Source organism: Tursiops truncatus, chromosome 10, assembly GCF_011762595.2.
Source record: "Tursiops truncatus isolate mTurTru1 chromosome 10, mTurTru1.mat.Y, whole genome shotgun sequence".
NCBI lineage: Eukaryota > Metazoa > Chordata > Mammalia > Artiodactyla > Delphinidae > Tursiops > Tursiops truncatus.
In genome coordinates this window covers 7,470,067-7,477,286 of record NC_047043.1, presented here as the reverse complement: position 1 = coordinate 7,477,286, position 7,220 = coordinate 7,470,067, and positions in this window count along the sequence as shown.

Below are 7,220 nucleotides of genomic sequence, written 5' to 3'. Positions count from 1 at the left end.
GATTGCAGCAAGTGTACAGTACACACCAGATTTTGAAGACTTAGTAAGCTATGGATGGAATGGTGTCCTCCCACCCCCAAATTCACATGTTGAAGTCCTAACTGCAAATGGGATCGCATTTGGAGTAAGGAAGTAATTAAGGTTAAATGAGGTCACAGGGTGGAAGCCTGATGACCAGGAAGCTTGCTTTCTCACTTGACCGTGAGAGGACTCAGTGAGGTGGCCGTCTGCAAGCCGGGAAGGGGGCTCTCACCAGAACCCTACCATGCTGCACCCTCATCTTGGACTTCAAGCCTCCAGAACTATGAGAAAATAAACTTCTGTTGTTTAAGTCACCCAGTCTGTGGCATTTTGTTATGGCAGCCTGAGCAGACTAATACGTTGTGTGAAAAGATAATGTAAACTAATTAATATTTTATATTGATTATTTATTGAGATAATACCTTCGATATATTGGGTTAAATAAAATGTATTATTAAAATTAATTTTATCTGTTTCACTCTCCTCTTTAAAAAAAGTGGCTCCTGGGAAAGTTAAAATTACGTATGTGGCTTGCATAATGTTTCTACAGGACAGTGATCGTCTAGACCCTTGGGTTATTATTATTAAATTGTCTTAAATTTCCCAATCAGTGACAGTTCAGTCCCTATTCGTGAGGAATCTCTAAACTGTTCTCTGGCTTATGTTATTTTCTGTTTCTTTTTTCTTTAGTATCCAGAACATTAAAACCAAACAAGATAAAATGAAACAAACACCTAAAAACCAAGACGACACGAGCAAAACAAAACCTGCTGTTTTTCTCTGGCTTATGTAATTTTTTGATTAAAGAGATTTTTCTCTCCTCCTGATCTCTCTTCTGCCTTATTTCTTGGTCGTTGAAGCCAACATTTAGGAATCAACTTTAATGTTGGTGGTGTAGAATGACAGGTCCCCCGGGGAAAATCAATCCAAAGAAAGTTGGGGAAGTTTCTGCACTCTCAGCCCCGAGCCTTTGGTGGTGGTCAGGGTGGTTATAACCATATAATGAGATGGTAATAAAAATGGGGTACAGAGTCTCCTGTTTTTTTTTTTTTTTCCAGTAAGCCAGAGCCCCTTTCAGCTGTAGATAGGACCGCGCTGTCGGGCCTCGCTGGCTGGGAGAAGGGAAGGTTCTGCTGAGCTGTGTTGAATGCATCCTTGGCAACACCAAATGGGTATCTGAATAGGTCCAGGAAACTGGAGACTCGTAGCTCATGTCACCTGGAGCAGGGGAAATGTTTTGCCAACGGCAGAGCTGAGCGCAAAATGTTCTGGGTTAATCCATATGCTTTGGGCAAGCCTCCACTTGCGAAGGAAGCTTCTGGTGGCAGATTTATAATTGGAATTCATGGTCTCCACTAGCAAGGGCATCACAGTTTATTCCAAAATACAATCTCCTTAGCACAGCCCTCGATTCTCTTGAATTTTATCTTTGGCAACAAATACTGCCAGGCATTTACCTTGAACTAACAGACTCGCTTAGTTGATTTTTGAAATATTTCTGCCAAGTAGTCAAAGCTGAATAGCTAAAGTGAGCCTGTCAGTCATTCTTCTAAGTAAAAATAGCGTTCCATGAAGACAGCCACTATTTCAGCTTGTAACTCAGATGACAGCACAAGTGCTTTTCCTCAAGACGTGCAGCAGGAGTACTTTATGAGCACCTCCCATTTTATCAAACAGAATATTTTAAAAATGTGTGTGCAAGAGTTCAGATGTAAGTTCGTTCTTATTGCTTCATCAAGGCCATTAAGTAAAACTAGCTTTTTTAATTTTTTCCTGTGAGTCGGGGGTAGGAAGAAACCGATGATTGCTAGTTCGGTTTGGTGCTATTCCTGGGTCTGTGCTAAATAGTCAACAGTTTTACCCATAAGTTTTGCACCATCGGTGCAAATGTCAACAAGTGAAATGGGAAAACAACATCTTTTATTAGGAAAGTGGTTTTGAACCCCAATACTCCCTGAAGAAGCTTCAGGGACTCGCTGGGGTCCATAGATGACACTTTGAGAAGGGTTTCCTCTAAAGTGTATTATAAATGGAAGGTACTGTACTTCTCCTTCTGAAAATTAAAAAAAATTTTTTTTGGAAATGCTGAACTTAACTCCAGACCACCTGTTTGGAAATGTTGTCTAGGGAATGAATGCATCTATTGAAAGACTAGACTCAGATGTTGTCATGGTATTTGTTAATTTATATTTAGGGTTTTGTGCTCTGCGGTGATTGCCACAGCTTCCCAAGGATACTTGGACAGAGTGGGTCTCTCTTCCTTCTGGTTATGATGTAGGGACCAGGTTACTCTTCAGGATCCCTAGTTGATGGAAAGTTCTTCTTCTATTCATGGGAAATCTACTAGGCCCTTGTAGTCTTGAAATCTCAACTAACTCGTATGACGTAAGGCATCAGCAGGTGTTCTGGCCGCGCTTACAGACCCCTGGTTATTTGAAGTTCCAGCCCAAAGTAAGGGGTTCACTTGGTACAACTGCCTCATTGAGATTGGAGCTTGGACCCTGTAGAGACTTGAGGAAAAGAGGGAAAGGCCATATGAGATGCCAGGAATAGCACAGTTATCTAATATTTTAAAAAAATTAAAATACAAATGGATGACAGGCTGCTTTGAAAACTCTCTCAATAGAAATCCTAATACATGTTCAAAGTAGTTGCCTGCATTGTATTTTAGATAAAGGAGTGAGCAAAAATGGAAATCCTTTCTGTATCTCTATGGCACCTGGGTTTGTACATTGCCCTGCATATTGAAGGTAATGAAATGAAGGGTCTAGATTCAGTCCTGATAAACACATATGGGCATAACTATGGCTATTAAGAAGTTTCAGTCGCTCTTTTGCTGTTATGTTGTTACAAAATATATTTCTCCTGGCGTAACAATGCTTTTGTTCTTTTGGGTTAGGTTTTTTTAAGGTCAGACCTCTGCCTTATTTAGCCACCAGGGATGTAGATATGTCTCAGACTCTTTAAGATAAATCTTTTAGGTGTCCTTAAAATGATTTTTAGCTTAGTATGTCCTTGGGGAGATTGCCTTTAAGTTTAGATTTTAAATAAGAAAACAGGCATAATACCTACTATGGGCACAGATGTGCACTATAAGTAGGAAGATTATTTAAGTCTAGAGATTGGACCAAATCTAAAATCTCACCTTCCAGAAATCATTTTCATCTTTTTAATTTATTTTGGTCACCCTAAAAAGAAGCACATGATCCTTAGCTTTGTTTTGCCTTTTATCAGACTATAGACCTTCTGAATTTTACACCGTACTTAATTCTGTTTCTATTCCACACCAGTTTTCCTGGGTATGATTAGACCATATTATTTTCATTCACCCAATTAAAAATTTAAACAAAGTAGATGGATATTAAGGAGGAAGTTTTAACATCATCTTTGCTGGTCTCTTTTTGTTTCTTTCTATACACTACCAAACCTGCATTTGCATGTGCAAATTAAGTAACAACTGCAAACACACAAATGGAGAATTTCCATGTTTTCCTGCTCCTAGACCCTTGGGAAAGCACCACATTTACACCAAAAACAACTTATAAAGAGCTTTTTGGCCCATGGTGTCTGACTTAGCCAATGGAGTTTAGCACCATCCAATTTTTTACTTCAGTTGCTCCATATATGTGGACTTCTGAGTCACGCTTCTAGGGTTTACCCTCAAACTGCCATGATGCTACCTCCCAATCTTCCCCCAGTCTAGTTACCAAACTGTTTAACTGGAAGTCCTCTGAGGGCAGCATTAGTATGATCCTTTTCAGATGAATTTATGAGTCGTAGCTCGAAGTAACGTTTTACAGTAACAGCAAGGATCACTAAAAGGAACTTCTGATAAAGTCGAATTACCTGTACAGACACTAAAATAGGGAACTGATTATACCAGTTTTTCGAAAGAATTACTTCATGATTGTAAGAAAGATATTGACTTCTGGTAATAGTTTTATTATCTGTAAACTGAGAGCTTTGTTGCGTAAGGTAAATCCTCGATCTCATACATTCATAGACGTTATGGAACACAATTATATTTATTTATCTACTTTTTAAACATTTATTTATTTATTTATTTTTGGCTGTGTTGGGTCTTCATTTCTGTGCGTGGACTTTCTCTAGTTGTGGCAAGCGGGGGCCACTCTTCATCGCGGTGCGCGGGCCTCTCACTGTCGCGGCCTCTCTTGTTGCGGAGCACAGGCTCCAGACGCGCAGGCTCAGTTATATTTATTTTTTTATCATCACCATTCTGTTGCCTTTGGCTTTGAGTGGTATGGTTTTTGTCCATACGATATGAAAATAATCATCCAATTTGGGCAAGTGAACTTAGTGGTTTAAATCAGTTATTTGATGGACTTAAATGGTTATATGATAAAATTATCTAGTCAGTTTGGCCAATAATATGAGTTTAGCAATTTCAGAGAAAATTGCCATAGTATTTCTCAGTGGACTAATTCAAGGCTCTCAACCCCTTTGGGGCTATGTTGATGTTGTTTGTGATATTTCTCACATATTAAAGCTTTTAGTTTAATACGGTGAGACTGATGAGTGGACCTTCTGAATGGGAAACTGGGGAAGAGACTACCCTTCTCTTTTGCTGCTGGAAAATATGACAAATTAGAGGGGAAATGGAGCATTTATAATTGACTGAAAACTCATCTGGTAAGACTTCAAAGGCATAAGAAGGTCCACAGCTCCTAACTTGGAGTTCCTGGACAAGACCTTCCATTTCTAAGAAAGAGAGCTTGGACCCTTTCCAAACCACGCAATTTCTTCTTGATCCAGCGCTCTATAGATGCACAATAGAGACCAAACTTGAAAATCACCTGTGCAGACAAAACCATTTAAGCCCCGTAAGCAATACTAAGTTTAGCTTTTTTCATGAACGTAAGTAAGATTGAATTTAGATTATTTCTTGTAAATCATAAAAGAAATTTGTCATCTTTCTAAAACGCAATGAGGTACTCACTTTTAACCAATCTCCTACCTTCTAGAAATCCCCATTTTAATAACCAATCATTGTGAAGGTTGAACAACTTCCTCATTTTCACTTTATGTGCCAGGCTGTAACCATTCCTCTGAGCTTCATGATCAGTTTTGAATCTGAAAGCTCTGTTTGCAAACTGTCCTTATAGGCATGACAAACTCCTACTAAATACTCTTCTACTGATCTGGTTTTAATCTGTACTGTTTCTGGAATTTTGACGGAAGGAAATGTAGTAGGAAAACCCAGGGAGGAGGACTTGTGGTTGGAATTAAGATGAGTAACTGGAATAGTTGGAGGTAAGAATGGAAATGCAGTGACAGCTGAACTGTAGAGGCTCTTGAATGAAATGCTAAAGACTGGCAATATCTGTTTGGTCACCAGACAAAGAAGAGCCACTGCAAGTGTAAGCAAGAGAATGCTCTGAACTGAGCTGTCCTTGGGGATAATTCCTGTAGCAGCAGCCTGTTGGGGGGCTCGGAGGAGCAACAACAGGGACTGAGAACAGAGCAGAAGGTCCCGAACACGATCACATGGGAGGTGATGAGCGCTTGGAGTCAGGCTGTGGTCCCAATACAGGGAGGAGGTGATGGCTGCTAGAGATGTGGTCTAACTGGAGTGAAAAGGGGCGGTGGTTATTCAGAGGAAGGTCAGAGGAGGCGTCGATGAGAACCTTGAGGCTTTTTTTAATTTTTATTTTCTTATTTTATTTATTTATTTTTGAGAACCTTGGGTGTTTAATCTGGGTCACCGACAGGATAGTAATGGCATTCACAGAGACGCGCAGGTGAGGGGCAGATTTGGGGCTGGTGGATGGCTGGGCAAGGGAAACTACGGCTACTGTCATGGGAATGTTGGGTTTGTGATGTTGGTGGAACCTTTAGCAGAGAGTTAGATTATACAGTGAGAGTGGCCTGGGAAATATGGATTTGGGTTTTCTCAGAGGAGAGTTGAAGCGGAAACTGAAGTGAGGGAGTGTAGGAGATTGGCAAGTGACTGAGGATGTGTCGTGTGGCCACTGTTTAGTCCAGGACACAGGTAAGGATCAACGCCCTAAGCACTGTACTACAACATATAGAGGTCATGGCTACGGTAACACAAGAACGATAACAGCTAGTCTGCCAGGGAAAGCCAGGCGCATCTGTAGCTGGGCTTTAAAGCCGAGAAGTTTGTCAGGCTTCCCAGGGAAAGAAGAGCATTGCAGGTAGAAGAAAGGCATATCTTAAGGCACAGGTGGAAAGTGGTGGTGGTTTGATTTGTTGGGGGACAGGGTGGTGGTAGGAGAGAGAGAGGAGATAGATACTGCACAACACCCCAATTTTTTTAGACAGAGGAAGAGAACCCAGAGTGGAGGACAGAGAGGGAGAGGCAAAAGGAAAGCCAACCAAACTTGTGAGGTCTTGAAAGACATAGTCAATAGTGACTCACCTGGCTGGAGGTGGAGGTGGGCTGCAGGACCCTGGACTGCTTTCCTCAGCCCTCTGCCTCCTGTCCTTCTTTTATAAAACGGGCTTTGCACTAGGCCATTTCTGAAGCCCTTTCCCACTGAGGTTCCGAGGGCCTCTCCAACTTTGAAAAGCTTTATTTTCTTTTCAGGTCACATGGAATAATTTCGTGTTCTAGTAATTGGAGTCTAATTGGAAGCCTCGTGACCTGGAAGAGGTAACACACTTCCTTACAGGGTCACTCTTGCTCTCAGGGCATAGTTCATGCACTGGAAGCACTTCCTCATTAGCTCTCCCCAGGGGCTTCCATCCAGCAGCCAGTTTCTGCTTGGGGTGGGAGGGATATAGAAATATTTATAAAGGTCACATTGGAAAATTTTCTAAAACAATTGAACTGCAAAACATGTGTTTAATATTTCTAGTGCTTGGAATGGAAAAGATACTTTTAATCACCCTCCTTCTCCCTGGAGTTTAACCACCTCCCATATCCCTTGGAGAACTTCTTCCCAACAGCAGAAAAGAGCGAGACATTGCTCTCTCGAGGGGGCTTTGTACCTCTCATTCCTTGTGATTTAGGTGAAGGCTTGATTGGAGCGCATGTTTTCTGATCCTAGTAATCTTAAATAAATAATCCAAGCCCAAGGCATTAATAAAAGCAGTAATTCTGTCAGGCATCCTTGCTAACTTCCTAAACTTCTGAGGGTCCAGAGCTGGTGATTTATGAATGCTGCTAGAATCTGAGCTGTACTGTTTTTTAGGGGATTCGTTGGGAGGTATACTTT